Source organism: Lepisosteus oculatus, chromosome 21 (assembly GCF_040954835.1).
Source record: "Lepisosteus oculatus isolate fLepOcu1 chromosome 21, fLepOcu1.hap2, whole genome shotgun sequence".
NCBI classification, from domain to species: Eukaryota; Metazoa; Chordata; class Actinopteri; order Semionotiformes; family Lepisosteidae; genus Lepisosteus; species Lepisosteus oculatus.
The window spans coordinates 13313449-13336704 of NC_090716.1; the positions used below are offsets into that span (position 1 = coordinate 13313449).

Consider the following 23256-nt stretch of genomic DNA (forward strand, 5'->3'; position numbering starts at 1 on the left):
GCTCCCACGAGCTGGTCGGAAGACCCTTCACCATCTGGCTTCACGCTCTGCTGGGCCCAGAGTGCTGGCACTGATTGGAGGGAGGGCGCATGTCTCGCTGATGATGTCACTGCATGTTTGCAGACAACAGGTACAGTAGCTCAAAGGAGTCAGTCAGTTGTTGACAGAAAACGAAGACATTTTTCATCGTGTCAATGTAATTACGGTATCACGCGTCAGCATTTTTACTGTGCGTTCCTACAGCTGCAGCAGATCGACTGTTTCCTACTATCTTAAACATGAACTCACCTTTGTTTTTACTGTTGTAGGCTAGGGTGTGTCACTTAGGAAAAAGCAGGCAGGCAGGGTCTCCTGTCACATGAGATACTGTCTCAATCAGTACTTGAAGCATAAGATGTTAACCCAGCTTAGTTCCTGAGGTGTGCCTGTGTGTCTAATTCACAAAGTCTGTATAAGTACTGTATATTTATCATGAAGGTTTAGCTCACAACAACATACTGTACGTTTGTAACAGATACTGAGCTGTAAGAATGTACGGAATACAACAGTGCAAAATGGTGCAGCAGAAATATTGTAGGAAATACTATATGAAAACAACACAAGACTGCAGAAAACAAGCTGAAGGATTATGGTGGCGCATGAACATGAAACCAGACTCGACAAATGCTAGAATAGAATAAAAGGTTTGCCAAAGGTGGCAGCAGAAAGATGGTGATCTTAAACAGTGGGAAGGATGATGTAGCACCTCTGCACAGATGACACAGTTCATGCATTGCAAGCAGATCAACATTTGAATTTCAAATTGGAAGAGGAACAAAAAGTCGGAGAAAATGGCAATGGAGATTTCAATAACAATGTGACATTATAATGCAAGTTCTTCCTTATACACTTCTCACAAATGACATAGTGTACTGGTGTCATCCAGTTACATCATGGACTGGCATGTATGTTGATGGAAAAGAGAGATCAAAATCACAGCTCCTTCTTTATTCCTTCTACCAGTGCTTTTGCATTGCTGTTACATGTCACATGGTGTCATACACAGTTGCTTTTTTTAATACGATCCACAGCCCAGAACTAGGTGGCACATCACCAACTGCTGGAGACTGAACACAGATACAAAAAAAGAGAAGTAAAACTCAGAACATTAATACAGAGAACCATCCTCTTCCTCTAGCTGTCAGCTGTTATTGAACACATGCAGAAACTGGGATTTAATTCTCCTGTTATCTGCTTTCTCATCTGGATAGATATTTCCTTAACTTCCTGATAGCTTGCAAAAGCCCCCATCCTTTTATCATTTCTGAAAAATCAAAAGCAAACATTTCTCTCAGAAGTCTCTTATTCCCATTAGACAGTACTTGGTTTATCACTGTATAATAGTTACATTAAAACACACAGAAAGCATCAGAGGATGAATTTTGTTTTTAGAAGAGGTTTTCCAACTTTCATAACCCTCATGGCACTAGTCAGTGGAAGCCAGCAGGCTGTTTCGTGTATCACTGATGTCAAGTAATTTCTTGTGGAAGCTGTGGATGGCCTCAGATGTGTTGTAGATTAGTCATTCTTCATCAAGATTCAACAAAATGTTGTTGTGACACTGGTTAAAAAAACTATGTCAAGACATATTTCTAAAATCTGAGAGTTCTATAGCTTGCAGATGTTAGCTATAAGTCTTTACTCCTGAGACAACCTAGCGCACGTAAAAAGGTACTATGTAATTGATTTTTTTAAATAATTACATTTACATATTACATTTCATTTGGTGCTAATGCTGTACCATGTTGTACTGTAGGTTTTTATGGCTGGCACCTTCTTTAAGGTGATTAACAAACTTGAAAAATAGTCTACACGTTTTCCCTCCTTATGACAGTGCAAATGGAAAACCTGAGCTGGTTTTATGTTTTAAATGCCCTCAGGCATTCCAATACAAGAAGAATATTGAACAATGCCCCCACTTCTGATTTATGTCATTTAACTTTGATGTACTGTATGCTGTGGGATACTCTGTGGCTCTGTGGTTTTTTCCTTGCTACAAAACTCTGAAAGTACTTCCCCAAGGTGAGTGAGATAAGTTACAGAGAGGAGTGTTTCAGTGGTGCACAACAAGGTCTTATCATCTCTTAATACTTTACAGCCCATAGCCATTACAGACTGAAGATATTAGGTTTTAAAGTTAGCAATATACACAGTAAATTCACAGAGTACACATACAGTATATACATAAATCCTTGTAAAATACTGCAGGTTTCAGGACTTTAACTTCAAGAGTTCATCACTAATACACCTCAGCAGCTCAGTGACCTGGAGTTATACTGTACTGTACTGTACCCTTCTGAAGCACATTTGAAAACATGTTCAGTTTACAATATCAAAGGGTGTATTTTTGCACTACAGCTACATTGGAAATCCAATATTGTACAAACGTATTTTAAAAAGGCGTAGAACAAGTAAGTGATGGAATAACTAGACAGAACTACAACTAGCCAGAACGCGTGAGGAACAAAGAGAAACACAGCCCATGTCTTCTGTACAGTCTGGCTTAGCAAAGACAAAGAGCATTAAAATACAGAATACACATAAAAATTAAGTCTGTAGATGCCTTTCACCCAAGTTAAAATATTTGAGGAAACCAAAAATTATTTACAGTTTTTGAGGCTCAGTGAATAAGGGTGGAGAAGATTTTGTAGGAACCTGACTATGCCATCTTTAGAACTACTATAACCACATTGCAAACGCTGTATTGTTCCCGTAAAAAATGTATTATTAACAAATGGGAAGGAAAATAAAGTGAAAGGATGAATAAACAGCCTTTTTACTTCCTTTTTTTATAAAAATGCCTTTTCAGTAGTGCTTCTCAACATAGGGCTATTGACAGCAAAGTAACATCACACACACACACAAAAACACATCTTTAAACAGCAAAGCATTTTAAGGATTCGCTTTGGCTTACTACAGTCTTTTGAAAACAATAAATAAAAAAGTACAAAAACCTGTGCGAAGACTTTATCTGATTCAATTCAACGATCACTTTTTCAAGTCGGTCATTTTGAGTGCATCACACCAAAAACCTCTTTGTCAAATTCCAATTTATGCAAACTGAACTTGAAAATAATTTACCCTCTTGCCAGAGAGATGGATTTTTAATCATTTTAAATATCATGAATAACACGGGGTGTCAACTGCCTCACTGTATTGAAAACTGTACCTCCCCGTGTGCATTTTATAGCTGGAAGCACAATTTTGAAAAACGTTTCATAAGAAAACAGATGTGGTTCTGCAGAGTGTTCAAAAAATGTCAGTGTTAGTGGCATTTGCTCAGTTACTTGTTTTCTTCTCCGTTTAGCTGTAGGGGAGATATTGAGTGGGCTATCATCTCGAAAAGTGTCTATGTTACAGTACAGTCATGCTGGTATCTACTAACACCTCTGCCAGCTGCTTCTCTTTTGCTCCACGTAAATTGCTGCTTTCAAACCCAAAGCTTGCACACATACCGACAGCAGAGGACAAAGTAACAGGGAAAGCAGAAAAACACAAGCAAAATTAAGTATAGAAGCTTCAGGAAGAATACAGGAACCTTCTCTGCACACAGAAAATGGTGCAGGTCTGAAATAAACTCCCCAGCCACGCTGCTGAAGCAGCCTTTACGATGCTGCAGTTTCTATAACACCAGTCTCATTGATCAAAAGGAATCAACATAGTTCACGCAGGACGGTGGCTCCCTGAAAGTTTAAAGTAAGCACAGTTTTAAAGTATTAGATGGAAACTGAAATCTAAAATCCAAATACTACATATAAAACCAAAGGAGAAATACAAAAGGTGCATGTGGCATACTCAGTTCTAAATAATACATGATCATTGTAAACAAGAATTGTCTTATTCTGATTTCAATTTTTTCCCAATTATTACAACACAAGCAATAACCAAACCATGACACTTGAATTTTGAGGTGTTGAAAAGATATACCAGCATCCTAAAATTCCTTATTTCTGCATGGCTTCTTAAAAGCAAGGAGTCCAATTGCTAACTGTTTAGCCAAGTATTCACAATGCACTTACATAGTCAAAAAACTGCTGCAAACACTGTTTTATGCTAACAGAATAGACAAGAAACTTCCTCTTTTTTATTCTCCAGAGAGCACTGTGGGTTTTGCATGGTTCTATGTGAAATGCCTTTTTTTCTTCTTTTTCTGACACAGCCACAAGTTAAATATAAACTTTTGAAAGTTTCCAGAAGTCAGGGCCAAAAACCCAGTGCACAGGGCATGGCTGTTTTGTAGGTGGTTCAATGAAGACTGATACAGAATTGTCAAAGCCTGCAACCCCTGTGTTAACGTGATTCATTAATGATTAAAGGACCCTTAACTGCAAAACCAAAGCATGCCTTATGTGGTCATCTTTGCAGAGTAATGTTAATATCAGCTTTCAGTGTCCATCTGCCTACCTTCTGAAATGCCCAAGGCTAACATAATATTCTCCCCCAAGGAAGACTGCAGTTATGAAATGCCCTTCTATTTCTGCATTTGTTTCTGAGTGGTGATGTCTCTTTCAACAGAACAAAAGATCTCCTAGTTGATCCTTTAACCTACTGTATGTGGGCTTCTGAAACTACTCAAAACATTTGGTACCAAATAACCCCACTACTTTTGCACAGACTGTACACTGCTAAACAAAACAAAACAACAAACAAAACAAACACTGCTACCAGCTTTCATCATATAACAGGTAATCAATTCACAGATTCCAGAATCTTAGTTTAAAGATTACTTTAAAAGTTTTTTTAAAATCTTTTAACGATTGTAAAATTAGATTTTTTACATTATAGGGACACACCTTGTTTTTAAAGACAAATTCTACTGTAGCTTCAGTCACTTTCAGGATGATAATTCACCTCCAGGTTAATACATAATCATGTAAAAACTTTACGTGTAACAAGCCCTGTCAAGGGTATAGGGGTTTATGAAAAAAACAGGGAATAATGCTGAACCTTTGCAGAATGAAAGTAATCTGATTAACTCTACAGTTCAGAAAGCATTGCGTGCCAATCTATCGCAGAACTAAACTCAACTAATCTAAGGATTGCTTTGTTGTGAGGCTGGGAGGGGAGTGTGTTTATGCCTTCTGTTGCCTTTCTCAAATGGTGAGTGGTATCAAAAGACTGGAAGACAATCAAAAAACACCCAACAATTTAGGGCAGCTGATACCGTTATAAATTCAGTAAAGCGTGAGTTATACTGATGGGCAACTGCATTCGCTAGCTTAAAAGGGTACAAGAGACGCTACTGGCTCCAGAGTTTCCAGAAGAAAGGCCTTATCAGGCAACACAGCCGAATTATAATGGAGTGGCGTTCTGTGGCAGGAAGAGATCCGTACAAAAAATGCATGGTAACACTTCCCCCCCAGACCTCCTCAAGGGAGAAGCGTTTCAAAGGGAAGAAATTCTCTCCAAGCCCTTTCCTTATGCTATTCATAACAATAACATTCTACTCCAAACGATGAACTCAAACCAAATGCTTAAAACAGAGGTCACATCTAATACAGCAGGAAGCTCCCTTTGTGAAAGCTCTACTTAGTTATGTGAACCCTGAGGCACACTTTCATCTCAAGGTGTAAATGTACAGTAGACAGCAATGTGGCCACCGAATGTTTCCCTCTCGCTCAGCTGTGTTGACAGCATAACAGTTGTCCAGAGCAAGGTACAGTCAAGTGATGTACTGTAGTTGTGACACTCTATTTGTCCAATAACATTAAAAGAACCTGACAGGCAAGAGTATTTTACCAATACGCTCCCACCTACTTGCTGTATTTTAGTAATCAGGTTGTTAAGTTACCCCTTTTAATCTTTATTTGTAAAAGTAAGAAACTAGGCAAAGTAGCAACACTAGGAAAAAAGTTTCTTGCCCAATTAGGGAAAAGTGCTATATTTGTGCTGTAATGCAATTGTGGATCCACACCTTGCTCAAGGTTTGGTTTAAGCACTAGGGCTTTAGCCACAGTGGTGGGAATAATATTTGAATCAGGGGCTCAAAATGATTTTGTTGTCAGAGCAAAGCATTGAAGGTTTAAAATGGCCTCCTTTCAGTACAATCCCCTGCGCCAAGAATTCTGCAGACTATTTTGTGGCTGATGTCTGGTCAGCAAACTTCTTCTCCTACTCTACATTGACTGGTTTAGCGTGAACATTGCTAACGACAGTACATGTCATCTGTGCTGGAAACCGCTTTTTGTTCACAATCTCTCCAGCACCAATGCCATGACTGTGGTGCCCCTGCAACCAAGCTTACGAAAACTGGGACACAGTGTTGCAAACATGGCTTTAAATTTGAAAATGCATGCGTTGTTATTACTGGTTATAAATTACAAAAAAACTAAGGAGAAAGAAAGCACTTCCTAAAAGGATCATAAAAGAACAGGACTAAATTCAAGAAAAGGAATGAATCCCCAGAACAGGCCAAAAAAGATTTTTTATCAATATTACAACAGCATAACAATAACAGATGCCCATCTATGAATGGGAAATGAAACAATGTAATGAAGTCAATATTTCACCAAGGTATTGTGCAACAAAGGCAACATAAGAACATAAGAATGGTTACAAATGAGCCCACCCAGCCAAAGCTCTATATTAAACGGTGTTACACATACTAGAAGCACTTACTGTACAGTAAGATAAATAAACCTCCAGAGTTTGATGGTATGTTACCAATTGTACTAAAGGAAACAAGAGAAGCTATTCAAAAGTCATTAACAAAAGTCTTCTGCCAAGTCTCTGGAGACAGAGGTAACACCCATTTACTGGAAAAATGCAAACGTAGCGCCCTCCCTTACAAAGAGAAAGAAAATGAAATCAAGTAATTATAGACCAATAAGTTGAACGTCTATTACATGTAATATGATGGAAACAATAACTAGAACTAAACTAGAACAAATGTATGTAAAAAAAGGGATTATAAGAAATAGGACAGAAAAGGTAGGTCTTGCTCATCTAACTTGCTAGATTTCTTTGAACAAGCAACATCAAAAACAGAGAACAAAAAATAATGCTTATTTTCGCAATGAGCTTGATCAAATTAACCAGAAAAGAACACCCAGACACTTTTCAGGGCTTACTGGAATGAAGAGTGAGTCTAATGACCCCATTAACCCTGTGGAATGTTTTCATACAGACAGTATACAATTCCATACAATAGCTTTGCCAGCCTTACACTGCAAATATGACGTAACGTAAGGGCGCACAAACCCCTTGTGAAACTCACAGTTTACTAATACAGCTCATTTTTCACTGTCATCCAGGGTCTCTACTTCTGCTTGGCCCTGTCTTTGCTTTCCTGCTTGGTACGCTACGCATGCGGTACTTTTCCCTCATTAATTATTTCTAGACGCTCTTCACATAACGCCACAGGAAATCGCATGCGTGTCTGAAGTAAATTCCAGCTTTCATTGTACATTCTCACATGTTGCAATTTAGGGTAAGACTGTGTCTCAGTTCCTTATCCAGCACAATTTATACTAGATCTTCACTATTTTTTTTTTTGTTTAATATTGCTGCTGCTGATGCCTGAAGAAAACCTTTCAGGTCTTTTTTTTTAATTGGGCACATCAGTATGACAGAAAAACATTCTTACTTTTTCTTTTTTTCTGGAAGATGGGACCTCACTATTAACATGTCACACTAGCAGGAGCTGAACACTATAATGATTTTTACCATAAATTCACACGACAAACAAAAACAAAAAATACCAAGAAACCTCCCAATGAAATGAAAAGAGTAAAATGATTCTTTAGCCTTCTTAATTATGCTTATACAGTACAGTATGTATGTATACAGTATATATATATAATATATAACCAATGTGTATTATTTTGTACATTACAAGCATATTCCTATTGTTATCTCACAATTACAGATATCACATTGTATTCCGAGGAAAGCTTCTGCTGCTTGGGAAAGATGTCTGGAAGTTTATGCCCCGATGTTCTTCAATATCCAGGGATATGACATGCGCTTCTGCTAAAATGTAGAAATGAATCTCACTGTCTCATTGTCAGTATCACTAGAGGAAAGGTCTGTTTGGAGTAGTCACACAGCAGACAGGATTTAAATGATCAATTGCTTAAATCGTTTTAAATCTTTTTAAATCTCCTACTGCAATGTGTTTGGTTTCCTGGCAGCTTCCAAATTTAATAATCAAAACTCTAGTTTTGAATTGCAAGTTAAAATATTTCAGTGGGAGTTTGTTGGTTCAGAGAGTAAACAACTGAAAGGGACCCACCTGCCAATTCCTGCATTTACTATGGGCTTGCAATACCCTAAAATTGCTTAAGGGTGTTTTCTGTGATTGAGAAATTAAAGGGTATAGAAATTAAGCCAACAAGGAGACAAGAGAAGATAAGGCCATACTAACCAAGTATATTCTGCCATTCTAAATATCCAATATGGCTTTTAAAGGAAAAAAAAAAACTAAAGTTGCAGAATCACAATAATACATTAAAACCTGGTATAGGGAAACCTAGATGTCCAGGGAGGTTCACGTGACAATTAAGAGAGAATAAACAATCCATCCACTCCTCCATTTTCTAACTGTTTCATTCAATTGAGGGTGGCAGGGGGAGCCTTCTAGGCAAGAAAGGTGGGGTCAACCCGGAAAGGACGTCAGTCCATCGCAGGGCAGACACACAGAAACACGCACACACTCACTCAGTCCACTCACACAAGTCTGTCTTGTGAACATGGGGAGAACATACAAAATCCACACTGCTAGTATCTCAGGAATTGAGTCCAGTTATCGAGCGATGTTAACCACTGCATCACCGTCCCACTGTGAGATTAAACAATTAAAATTGAAATAATTTGAAGAAACTAGATATTTGATTTCCCTCATGTCAGATTAATGTCCCCAAGCAAAAGGTCTAATTGAGTTGTATACAATTCAGGATCTGTCCTCTCTATGTGCCCTTCTAAGTGTCCTAACATGTCAAATAACAATAGCATTCACTATCTTTCTTTACAGATTACATTGCTGACCAGAGCTATGAGTTATGAAGTTATGAAGCTCCCCAGTAAAAACATGTTATGATCTTTCATTAATTGCAGAAAAAACACCCAAAGCTGCTAACTGGATATTTTTGGATGCTGTTAAATACTGTTGGTATTTTCACATTTGCATTTCAACTCCAAACAATGAATCTCATTGATGCCTAGTGCTAATAATAAAATTAGAAACCCACAGGAGTACAGCATCAGATAAAAATAAAAACACAAGCAGAGAATTCACAAATGTGACCGTTTCTTATGTCAAGCAGCGCAGAAAGTATGCCAATAACATGAAAAGACTAATCCGATTTAAGTCACATTTGGGTTTTTTTATGTTCTCACTCATGGGAGTTATCGGTTATTTTAAAAAAAGCGTTAACAGCATCTTTTGAACACAAGCTCTGCATCTCAAGAATTCAGCTAATCTTATATTGAAACTAAAATAACATCCTCATTCTTTCTTCACAATAAAGAAATAAGAGGACTGACGTCTAGTCACTGTTGCTACACCCTGATAAGAATTTAAAAGAAAAATTAGCATTTATTTTCCACACAACACCCATCCAAAAACCACAGACTTTTAATTTGCTACTGTAGAAATATCCAATATAAATAATTTTTTGAGAGAATGCTGTTTGACAATAAGAAGACACTCCCTAGTCAGAACAAAAGGAAATTTACATTTAACAGCAGAAATGTTATACACATCTACTGTCATCTACTTCCTCCAAGAGTCAGTTTTACTACCTCATTTTGAAAAACTCTATTCATTACTTTGCCTTTTCCTATCTATCTATCTTATTACTGAGAGGTACAAATATTAGTCTATAGTAAGAGGTATCCTATATCCATAGTACTCATACCCAATCTTTGACATGAATGTATGAATCTAAAGTAATATACATGACTGGACGGAGAAATATTTAATGTACAGAAAACTGATACATTAGCAGTGATAACTCTAGATCTTTAAGGTTATAAGTGAGTACCACAGGGATCCGTTTCAAGCCCACTGCTCTTTACAGTTACACAATGATCTAGATTCTGCTACAGTCTGCAAACTTGTCAGACTTGGAGATCACAAAAAAAAAAGCTAAAGGTTGGTAGGGAGTCCCTGTCTCTGTCACTGTTCCAGACATACAGTAGTGCTCTGGGTTGGCTTCGTTAAAAACTCTCTGCATTTGAAACAGCTGACTTGGGGAGAGGTAGCAAACACGTTCTAAACACCAAAAGCATTACGAAAAGAGTAAGACTACATTCCAGGACAGGGCAGAGAACTGACAAATCTAAGTTTAATGCAGACAAGCGCAAAGCATTCCACACTTGTAGCGTGGATATACATTAGAAATACAGTACACAATGTGTGGTATCTGGTTCGAGAATAAAGGGGAGTTTTGTTTCTGTGTCATCTCCTTACCTACACAATCGTGTGAAGCTGTGAAAAGAGCCAGCAACAGCCCCTGCCCCCTTTATTTGTGTGAGCTTGCGTTTCCTACAATTGATCATATTCCTCCGTTTTGTTCTATTTTCAAAATTCATTAAAAAAAAAACTTTGATCCAAAAAGCAGACCAACAAAAGCTGGTGATATATTGTACTGTGAAAACCAATAGTAGAAAAAGTCACGCACACCTCTGTACACCTCATTATGGAAGGACTCCAGTTACAAAGAAACTTCGAATTTGGGAATCAGGAGAGACATTCCTTTCATATAGTCTTCCTGTTCCACAATTACTCAAACGTCTTCACCTCCTTTCCAGTTTTTACTGTGTACCTGAAAATGTTATTTTTCAGTGTAAGTAATTTTTGAGTTTTCAATCTTCAATCTCAGTTTACATTAATGAGTTTTGGACTAAAAGCACGCGTATTCATTAGAACATCAGGGAGCCTGCTATACAAGTCCTTACCATAGATATTGTATAGCATAATGGCAAAGAAACCTTTGAAATAATCAATAAGAATTGACCTAAAAAGTAGTCTCTGTCATTGGTCTCCATGGTTTTTACTCCTATTAGAGGAGCTATTATATTTCTGTTGTACAGCTGCCAAAATGTGTCATACTTAGTCAGAGTAAAACACAAGGAAGTGGAGAAACCTGTGGCTGGTGGTGAGTTTTCAGTTAATTATTTATTCTCCAGGAAGTACAAACACTAAAAAAAACAACATTAAAATTGATTTTTTTAAAAAAAGCAGCAAAAATGTCAAATGAAACTCAACGGAGGAAAGGATTTAAATGGTCCACTTTCCTCAGACAATACGCTCTATGACCAATGTTTATAGTCACAACAGATCCACCGAACTGCCCTTCATTTGACCAACATGTGACTACACTTCAAGCAAAGAAGTAGGCCTCATCTCCAGAGAAAACCTCAATTCACATTTTCTCATCCAGTATCCCTCCTAGGCTTGAACTTGAGAATTCAAAAGGAAACCCTATCCACAGCTCACAAATTTTGACAATCGTCTTCAGTGCACTCTAGATGCAGGTTCTTGGAAATTCGACAGAGTACAAGGTACACTCAATGCCTGGAAGGATAATGTTGAACTTTATCTGTAAAGTGCTGTACTGTAGTTTGAGTATAGCTGGGAATTAATTATCTGACATGTAAAGCATTTCATTTGCAATAATAAGTTATAAGTTAAAACGCTTTTAATAGTCCAAAAGCATCTAGACAATAATGCTTTCAGATGTTTGCAGAAACTTGCACTTCGGCAAAGACAAATGTCCAGTGGTCTCACTCTCACAACAACCCAACCGGTCACAGTATTACCTCAGTAAGCACAGCAGCACTGAAGCACTGTGCCATAGTTCAGATCACGCACGATGAAACAGTAAACAGACATGACAACACTCTTTCAGTCACAGACTGAAATTTGCATACAATTTGCTTAGACGTTATTTAGTAGATCAGAGCTTTATTTCCTGGAAATTGTTTCCTTCAGCATACTTCTTAAAGTCTCTAATATACAGTATTTCTTTATTTAGTGTCCTTCAGTGCCCATGGCACCAAGGTTAAATGGCAAGAAGCCTGCCACCTCTTTACAGTTTACATTGCAGAAAGTGCTGCATAATGTATGAAGCAAAACATGACAGTCTTCTCACACGTGCAGTGTTGAAACCTGCATTGGTAAACACTAGCTAGAAGCCAAAGACAAAATCTGATTCACATACATATTAAGTTTCCTCTGCTCTGTTGTAGAAACAACATTTAAATCTGATTTAAAGGTTAGTAACAGAACAGTCTTTCAGACAAGTCCAAGGGAAAGTACAAAAAACAGTCCACCTCATTTACTGTAGCTTGCAAAACTAAGGAAGTTCCTGCCGCTGTTATTAGGAAAAATCATTTCCAAATAGTAAAATGTAATTAAATCAAATGTATCAGTATCTTCATGTTACTTTTAATCTGTCTTCACTTTACGCATAAAACTATTTTTATAATTATGAAGAGTCTGATGGTGATCACTGCTAGTACTGGTATACTGTTTATCTCCCATCACACCATCACATCACTTTCACTGACCAGCTGCCCTATTTATGGGAAGCACTAGGCACATGAAGGGATACACCCCGGACCCCTTAGGAGACGCAGGTCCATCACAGGGCACACACAGACACAGACAGGCACACACTCACACCAGGGCCAGTCTCAAGAAGCCCATTAAAATCTCAGCATGTTTTTGGACTGTGGGAGGAAACAGGAGCACCCAGAGGACACCCATACGAACATGGGGAGAACATAAAAACTCCACACAGAGGGCACCCAGGGAACCGAACCCAGGGCAACCTGGCCGCGAGGCAGCAATGCTAACCACTGTGCACAACGCCTCAGCCTGACTGTTTATCTAAATAAACATAATGATAAAATAACGACCTCAGATCATAGCAGTTCCATATTGGATTTAGGTATTGTAATTTTTGGAATATTAAAAAGTAAATGTTCTACAATCAGAAGACAATCCGAAGTCCCAAACTGAGAATTCCAATTCAATTTTTTATGCCATATGCCATTAAGGTATATGTAACTCAAGTCACTACATTTTTACAAAGAGAACATTGTCATTTTCTCCAGTTTTAACATTTATGCAGGGAAGAAGAGACATTGCCCAAAGCCTGGAGTTCTCCAGTACTCAGATCTGGTGCGCCTCTGCATCTGTCATCTGAGCTGGAAATATGAAAATCAGCAGTGATAATTACAGCTGAGCAACACTATTTCCCTAGCCACGTACAGAAGCTCAAGTTTTGACCAACAACAGATTGTTATCAGTTATAATTGTAGAACTTGCCTCCCTGTACTTCCTGCTCAGCTTTCAAAACCAAATATACAGCCAAAGCCAAGTTGGTGCGATGATTCTTAAAGAGGTCGGTCCCTGTGTTCCCGGTACTCTCTGTGTCTGACCTATGCTGCATTTCCTCATAAACTCCCAGGTCTGCCAGGCACCCAGGAGCTCTGATTTACCTGGCGGTTAGACTCAGTGGGAAAGATAAAAGAAAACATGTCTGGGTCCCTTTGTTCAATTCCCAGCCTGGGATGGTATCTGGAGTTTGCATGCTCTCACCATGTTTGTGTGAGTTTCCTCCAGGTACCCAGTTTCGAGTCACAGTCCACAGACATACAAGTAGTCTAACTGGCCTCTGTGAAACTAGTCCTCGTGTGACCGTGTTTGTGGCTGTGTGTGCACTGGCATCCCATCCAGGATGTACCCTGCCTTGTGCCCGTTGCTTGCTGGGATAGGCCCCAGCTCCTCCGAGACCCTGAATTAGAAGAAGTGGTTAGAAGATGGATGAGTGGTTTTTTCCCCATCGACCAGGCTCACCATACAAACCTGCAAATCACCACCTGGAGTCGCATGCTTCAGGTGTCTGGCCCCACAGGCCTGGCAAGTCTCTTCATCACCATGTGGTCCAGGACTGTGAAAACCCACCTGAGCTAGCCCACAGCTCACTCAGTGAAAGAAACCTGATCTTTACAGCATCCAAGGATTCGGGTTTCTTCTGGCTTAACCCTCACACAAGGAAATTCACTAGTTCTGAGATCTTTCTGAAGAAACAACCCCCTTCTCAGGCTAGCTCACAGTACCAGCTCTGTCCAACTCAAATCTTTATACACCCACTTCCCTATATGTGATGTGCTAACACTAACCTGTTCTTAATTGGAATACAACTAAGTTAATTTCATGCTCCATGTGTGTCACACACACCTGAAGACGTCCCAAAGCTGAAATGTTTGCTTTACTTCTCAGCGTAGGATTAACTGTTACTTGTTCTTCAGCAGCTTAAAGACTGAAGTACCCACATCTATTTCTAAAATTTACTGTTTTTCAAAAATGAAGAGTTCCTCTCTAATTCAACATAAAAAAACAGAAGCGAGGGGGAGAAACTGCTAGAGCAGGGTGTTGGGATTCATCAACAGGCTGATTTTCTAAAAGTCTTTGCTCCACTTCTTCCAGCTTTTAAAACTAGCAGGGTCAGTATTTTGCCCGCACACAAATTGCCTGTTCCACAGTTAATGAATCAGATAGATAAATAGCCCACAAGAAAAAAAAGATCCTTACTACTTCAGTGAGAGGCAGTTTGTAAAGCCACTGGTACAATTTCCCATTCTTTCAATAGCTGAGTCAATAAATAAATAAACTTGTGCTCCTACTGTACTGTAACTTCTTTCCTTGTATTTGTCATGTATTGGTATTCAAACATGCAACTGCAGGGCACTACCTCTCTGCTCTGCATTAGAATGACAGGTGTTCCTGCTTTTTATTTTCAGTAGTTTGCCTTGGCTACATAGCACTACATCATGGTTACGGCCATTAAACCAATGTACGGTAATCACACACTTCTGAAATGCCTGCGAGATGACTGTATGATTCTTTTAGAACACTAAAGTCATTAAAACATAGTGTTATCTGCTATACAAACATACACTGTATCTAACACCTGTGATTGTTTTTGGTCCAGCACAAAAACTGGTAACACGTGGATAACTACAGCCATAAAGCAACCTAGAACTAAGAGCCTATTCAGTAACACAGGCTTCAAGTGTCAGACTCAAGTGAACAAGGAGAAAGAGTCTGAAGAGAACAGGAACATTTGCCGACGCAGTAAAATTCTGCTCGCCGGGCTCCAAAGTTTTATTAACAAATCATCCACCCCCAAAAAACTGTTAACAGCATCTTAACCCCATGAAAAAGAAATTGTTAACACAAGCTCAGATCTCTGGTTTCGCAAAATGAAGGAATTTTTATGAAGCTGCGGAAAGTTCATTGTATCTGTTCCCGAGAAGTGAGTGACACGCAGGATGTCAAAGCTTACTCTCCTTTGTTCCAAGCACCAGATAACAATGCCATACTTCATCATGGAAACATCCACTGCATTCCCATTCAAACAACCCAGATTCCACTGTCACAGAGCTCACGAAACCCAAATAAAAACACTGATAACTAAATGCCACCCTTTGATGCTCACAACACTGCACACCTCTCTCTAAATGCGTAATCACCTCTGAGCAGACTGATTCTGAATTAATACCAGTTTCTCCTGTCTTTTACAGCTCACTGCATTGACCTTCAGCTGTATTCAGCGGCTACTGATATAGTGATAGTCATCTGGAGACAATAAAGCTATTGAGCACTGGAGAAAAGACAGATTCTTAGTGACATTGGACATCCTATAACTCACTGTAACTCTTTGTGCCTGGAATTAATATGCAAGATTCATTATAAGGCAATACATTGCGCTCTTTTTTTGCTGGGTTAAAGATGCACATGGCTTTTTATTTTCTCCGTATGGAACACAACAGTGTACTTCATGAAACGAACTGTGCTCTACCATTGTGAACTGAAGATGAACTAGGAACAGACTCTTTCCCAGAAAAAAAACAAACCATATTTGACTACTGCTTTTCCCATGCAGACTGTTATATCATTAGATCAAAAACTGTCAACACCAATAATGACTTAAATCTTTAAAACATACTTGTATTAAGAAAAGATTTGCAAATTGACAATTTCTCCTGAAATAATTAGACATTTCTTAACAATTAAAATTGTTCTACTGCATTTTACTGAATATTATACAGTATTTAATTTTCTTAATAGAGATACAACTACAGTGTATGGACCATGTGTTTACAGTTTCTGTGCAGTGTAAGATTTAATGTCCAATGTAAGGAGATCAAAACCTAGAGAAGATGTAATACTTAGCTGTACGAAAAAGTATGATCAGACTGCAGACAGATTGTATAATGTCTGCTTTATGCAATACTAATGTCACAAGACATGAGAGGAAAAGAAATCACATGAACAAAACAATTCAGTAAAAACATACAGCAATGACCTCAACCTATTAAACACAAAAAAATTCTGGACACTAACACCACACATTATCAGCTGACAGACATCTGAAACAGGCCTGAACTATGTTCATATTAGTTACCATAACTTTAAAAAGGAAATAAATTGTTTCTAAAAAATAAAACACAACATTTTCTGTTGTGGTAGAACTCAAAGGAATTCAGGGTATCCGTGTATCATCGATGGGCAAGACAGGGCATGTAACCAGTTTGTAGGAACTGCAGGTGTACTAATAGAGCAGAAATCATTACATTTCATATGTTTTAAACACTGGGCACAATCGTAAACACACATAATTGCGTCACACAAGTGTAATACATATCTGTTAATATTTATTTAAGCATGACATCCAGTACATGTTTACTGAGCACTCCTTCCTTTTAGAAAGCAGTAGATTTCTAGCGAATTTAGTCATGAAAGACACAGCATGTGAGAAATCATTTTTGCAACAGCCTGCAAGAGCAGAGTTTTGGGGAGACAGTGGAGGGCAGTGAGAAACGGGGAGTCCTGATGGTTGCCCCCAGCGAGGGAAGAGGCAGGGCAGGCTGGAGGGGGAGAGGCCACAACACACCAGCCAGCAGGTAAAAGAGGATCTAAGGCGAGGCAGGAGAAAGGAGGGAAGAAGCGAACGGTACACCGAGACAAGACCTGGAAACAAGCAGGTCATGCAAACCACTGGAGAGTCCAGTTCATACACATTTAGTCCAAATAGCTGAAAATACTCAGAGCGTGATGAAGGTTTGCATAACATCCTAAAATTTGTCAAAGCCCCAAAACGACGGAACTCTTACAGACTTTAAAATCTAAATATACAAAATCTAAAAATAAAATTAAACCTCAATGTTAGTGCTTCACATGGCCCTGACTGACTGCATAATTAGTTGACTTTACTCATCCACCTATCAAAACAACTGAGTATGTTTAAACGGTGAAGCGTGAACAAGACGAAACACGTGAAAACTACATACAGTAGGGGTGCACTTAAACAGAGAAGAGGAGGCACTTCTTTACTCAAAGGCTTGCAAGGGCGTGGAACAAGCTTCCCAGCCATGCTGTTGAATCTGATAATCTGGCTTTTTTAAAGGTATAGCTAAATGAGATACTGGGATTAATTAACAAGTGATTTAATTAGTTCCTTACTTCCACCGTAAAAAAGCACCACCTACTGTAGCACTGCATTTCTTTTTAAAACCTATCCCCCTGCTCTTCCTGGGGCTTTAAAACAAGCCTCGTATGAACAAGCTGATAAGCAAATAAATGATATCTAATTCTCATCCTTTGAAACCTTATTTGACCCATGTGTGAACAACTGAGGCTCGGAACTCCACTTTAAAAGGAATAAGGAAAAAGGACTCTTTTCCTTGTTCAGAGATAGGTGTGCAATCTATACAGTAGATACAGTAGATGCCACAATCTTTTCCATTATTAACAGAGTTGCAGCCTACTGGTGCTTAATTGCATTAGATTGGTCGGTTTATAGCCCAGCTATAAATGTCACATTCAAACTTCAAATAGTAGCTTTCGACACTTTGTATCCTGAAAATACCAGTGTGTATTGGACATCTACTGTATAAATGCTGCTTATACTGTAACTGTTTACGGTTGCCCCACAAACCACTTGCTTCGTAGCCTGAAGCGGCAAGATAAACTTGTGTTCTCTTTCTGGCAGTTGTTTCTATACCAGTAGACTTACATTTCTTGAAATGGACACAACAGTAGAAAGTGGTAGATCACGCCTTTTGTGAATACTGTTATAGCCAGCCTTCAAGCTGTAGAGGACAATGCCTGTTTGCCTGCAGTCTTCAGAGAGCTCTTAACCTCACCCCTGATGGTGCATGACACTACTGAATGTCTTCTGTGTATCAGCTCCTTTTAGATTGCAGGGAAACAGAGAAGTGTAGAGTGTAACTGTAAAACTTTGAAATTCTTCTACTGCTAAACTGTAATTATGGGTTACATTCATGTAATAATGTGCTGTATGATTTACTTTTTAAGTGAAACACACAAAGTTTTTGTTCTTATTTCATCATAAATGATGAATCAATAAATCTGGAGTTCATTGTACCTTTTCTTTTTTTAAGAAAGTTTGTATACATTTTTATTTGGGGGGGGTTCTTATCAATACAAATGTGAAAATACCAAAACATATCAAAAACCCATAGGTTTTTCTATGACATTCTGTTCCTGTTATAGCATTTCTGCTGCCATCACTACACTTAAATCAAAATGTTGTCAAAATGTAGATACTGTATACTGAAACCACAGGCTCAAAAACCGAAATGTTTTCAGTGTTGAATTAATCTAGCTCCACACTTAAGCCTTATCAAAATATTTTCCTAGTTAATAAGGACAACCTCATTGTAGTTTCATTCAGAGCTCATATACAGACCATTCTGATTTTAACATTAAAATAAAGGTTTTGAAGTATTAATGTTTTCTGAGGGTCTAAATGTGTGTATTAAAATAACTATCAGGAAGATACAGTAAGTGAGTCTTTCTCAATGAGTTTAAGAATGGATGTTAAGCCCAGTGAACAATGAAAGTTCTCCATTCTGTAGTCATACATAAAAAGTTTGGTTAAACTGATAGACTAAGGTTTCTAGTATTTTCTTAACTTTTCGAGAGGATATATCAGATAAAAGTGTGGTTTGGTGTAATTTGTGCCATACCTTTAAATTTGGCACATACATTTATGTCGGGAAGTTTTAAACTTCTTATTGTTCCTTATTCCCTTCAGAAAATAGTCATGAGTTTGATTCACATGATGTGGAAACATATTAGGCCAGATGGAGAAGGAACATTTTATATCACCTGATATCTGCTGTTATTCAATGTATTAATGCAAGTTGCATCATTATGTATTCCACCACATATGTATCTATTACAGTGTATTTTACATGATATCATATATTATTATATCTCTATTCCAGCAGAAAGCAGCTTCATAAAGGCACACAAATGTCAATAAGAGGAAACAGCAGGGGAACAAATGTCTGTATTACTTCACCTTTACAATTTCTAGATCACAACTCACTTCATGAGATCAGAGAGTCATGCAAAGTATATCAAAAGGATGTGCAGTCAGTGCCACCAAAAATAACAGGAAAATGCAAATGACTGAGTACTCCTGTAACACCTCACAGCTAAAAAATATCAACAGTTGAGCTACCACATTAGTTTCTCATCAAGTGAGTTTCTCATTATGTTCCATTTTCTATGCAGTGTGATGGGAGTTTATATAGCCTTTTGCCAAATATTGAAAAAAGCATGAAAAACCATTGCTGTTGCATTATTTCTAGCCCATGCAATGCAGACCTAAGTCTTACTTATGCTAGTGCCACCCAATTGTTAATACCTTAAAGCACAAAGTTCTTTAACTTTGCTCTCTAGTGTTGCATAATCACAAACCCTAGTGTTTGGTTTTCACTGTACAAAGACAATACACTGGTACAACATCAATGGTTTCTGATATTTCCTTCTAGATTAGGTTTAGATAACCTTTTACATCCCCATTGCACGTACACAGAATTGTGTGCCCCTGCTTCACTTCCCCTGAGCAATTCCAGTCAACAAGCTTTGGAAAAGTCTTTTCAGAAGACAGAGTACCATCACGGGAGAAACAAAGAAGAATTGCAGAAATGTATAGAATAAATTTAAGCAGCAAGTAAAAATTGAGTAACAGGAAACAGGTGACAGGTGAAACATAAACTCCTTTTATGTGCACCCAGGAACCCAAACTAGCTGGGTGAGAAAACAAAGCAGGGTTTAAAATGCTAGATACATTCAGAAAAAACAATGATATTTTAAAATGTACACAAAGCACTCTCAACATCAGCATTGTGATTTTATAAGCCTTACCAAGTTTAAATTCAGTGAGCAGGAAATGTGGTGGAAAGCTCAGAAATTATCTGTTGTGAATGGCACAAGTTTCACCAGACAAATGGTAAAATGTGTAGTCTGTCCTGTAACTTTCATTATCTACTCACTATTGAAAGTTGTTTTCTAGCACGAGAGGAACAAATTACAATAAACTGCAGACATGCTCAGTTTAAAAGTCCTCCCGGGCATTTTCTTAATGACTGGTTTCTATTTTCTTCTGGTTTTTTCTTTGTCCTGCTGAAAAGGGCTCACACTGACGAGAAGCAGTCTGCTCAGGTCGCCACTCCGACGAGCGGACTCCCTTCACTGCAGCAGCAGGCACATCCGCCGAGACAGTGGGCTGACTGCTCAAGACAGCGCAGGAAGCCAAGCTTCAGTAAGGAAAACTAGCACTTGAACCAGGTATCACAGCTAGTAACTCACTGCCCTACATCTGCAGACAGGCTGTGACTGTACAGTGTGCTCTACAGAGAAGCAGACTTACTTCAGTGAAGATCTGGATGTGTACAGAGAATTCGAATTCCTGTTTGTGTTGACTAATCTGGTTCTATAGAAAACAAATGTAAATGATGGATATGGTGGGAATTATATATGTGAGTCTTCAATTTGCCTTCAAGACTTGAAGAAAACAGCACCTTTTACATTAGCAGTAATTAATCATCGCTGGCTTTTTCTTTGTGTTATAACTGAACTGACAATAAGCACTGTAACTGGCATAATGCCTTACGGAATATCAGACATCTCACACTCATCATAATGCTCACACATTGCCAGTCATGTAAAAGTACCACCTGTCCACAATAATAACAAATAACAATTCAAATAACATCCATGTACTCTTTGCAAAATCTAGGATACAAATACAAAGTGTGTTTGTGAGCACAATTAAAGGATAGAATCACAAGCCTTAGCTACAGGCCTAAAGGACCAGTGGAAAGGTACACGTTTCTTAACTCTATTCCACCCTGAGATTGCAGAGGGAAGAACCTCTCTTCCCTTCTTAAAATCGGACAGTTTTAGTTTTGGTTTTGGTGGGTATCCCCACACATACAAGATGCACAAGATGGGTTCAGAAATTACTGTTGAGAGCACATCAGCCTCTGGAACACATTCGCTTCTTGGGAAACTGTAAACACAACCCACCCTTGCTATCACACATACACAAGCGACTAACTGACAGACTTATTGACTTTTATAACTTTTTGGCTCTGGTGTAAAATTCGCTTTAATTTTTTTCCAACTGCAAATATCACTGCAGAGAAATTTTCACAAGTTTAAACATAAAAATATGGTGATACGGTACATACTATTTTCACATCTATCTAATCTTATTTGATTTGTAGCAAGTCTTTTCCACTGAGGGTGGCTGAGTAATTGAAAAAAAAAGAAGCAACACTTATCCAGTCTTGTTGCAGTTAATGGTTAGAAGCAGATGGTTCATTTAATCAGGGTCATTAACGAACTGAATATCGAGTCACTTCACTAAGCGAATCCTTTAGTTTTCAATTCTGGTATAAAACGGTTAGTCTAACATGATAAAAATGTAACAGTCATTAAGCAATACAGGAGCAACAGAATAGACTGAAATACTGCAATACTAAAAATATGTTGAATTCACTATTGATAATCAGAGGTAATACATTACCCATTTGGTCTGAATTGCTTTGTTATGAATATAGAAGAATGGCAGAATCACACAATTTTACTGTCCAAAACTTAATGAATATATCTATTTTGAATGAATGTATTTTAAAGCATATATTACATACGTATGAATTAAAAGGTTTGTTTAGTGGACTAAGACCTGAAATTGTTTCACTTTTGACATTTGGCACAAGCCTGCAGGTTGTTAGAAATCCACCCAGAATGTGAATATTGACTTTAATAATTGAATGTAAAAGAAGCGGTTAGTTAATAAAACATATACAGTATATAAAAAATAATCTAAAAATGTGATACATTAGCCATCCATCATCAGGATTGTGCCAATACAAGGAAAACCTATTTAATATTGCCAGTTCTGGTCAATACATATGGTAAATTCTGAACTTGCATGCTGGTCTCTCAGAGGTGTCTGGTCCATAATCAAGTGTTGCACAATGGTCTCATACTGACCATACATACTGAGAGTAAACAGAATAATTGGTGTTTAGAAATTACATGGCCAAACAAAAATTAATCTTAACACAGGAGGATTGAAGACCAAGAGGCTTGCATAATATATGCCAGATTTAATATACCAGATGGAATTCCAGACAATAATATTCAAGACAAAGACGTTTTGAAATAACATATTTCTTCCGGCACTCATGTTACAGATCTAAAATCCGTTCTTTTGTGTAATGAGAGAATTATCTGTCATCCTATCCCATTTCAAAGGTTCTCTTCCCATAATTTATTGCATTAAAAGTGTATGGCTACTATCGCCAAATTCAGCTATAGAAAAAAAGCATGGTTTTCTCTGGTAAAGGAAAACCATGTGATCTTGGAAATACTTTTCGAGCACAGCACTGATATACAGTAGCTGTCTTACTGTCTGAAGAGCAGTGAGAGTTTGAATATATCCAAGCTATGAAGAAACCAGCAAGGTCAAGATGAAACGATTCTTTTTTAAAAACCTTTTGCTAAACATCTTCAATTTTAATGACATATTATGAAAATATACAGTATATACATATTGTATGAAATATAGATAAGAACATAGAAAATTATTATCTGTACGTCATGAGCTTACTATTAAATTGACTGAGAAAAAGCATGCCCTTAGCAGACACACACTGCAAATTTATCCAAGGTCTTAGATAAATACTAAGTGTATTATTATTATTATTGTTATTATGAGCAATAATAATGACCGTATAATATTATTGGTGCTGATGACAACAACAGTCCATCCATTTGTTAGGTACTTCATCCAATTGAAGTCTAAAGGGTCCACCAAAAGGTGCAAAGAAGGATACTGTACACTCTGGATGGGACACTAGTCCATCGCACACACT

General features: G+C 38.0%; 1 protein-coding gene across 1 annotated transcript in view; it reads right to left on the reverse strand.

The window, feature by feature from the left end:
• The window catches only part of ptprja (protein tyrosine phosphatase receptor type Ja), a 76171-nt gene that overhangs the window by 51547 nt on the left and 1368 nt on the right, over nucleotides 1–23256 (reverse strand). The window lies entirely within an intron of this gene.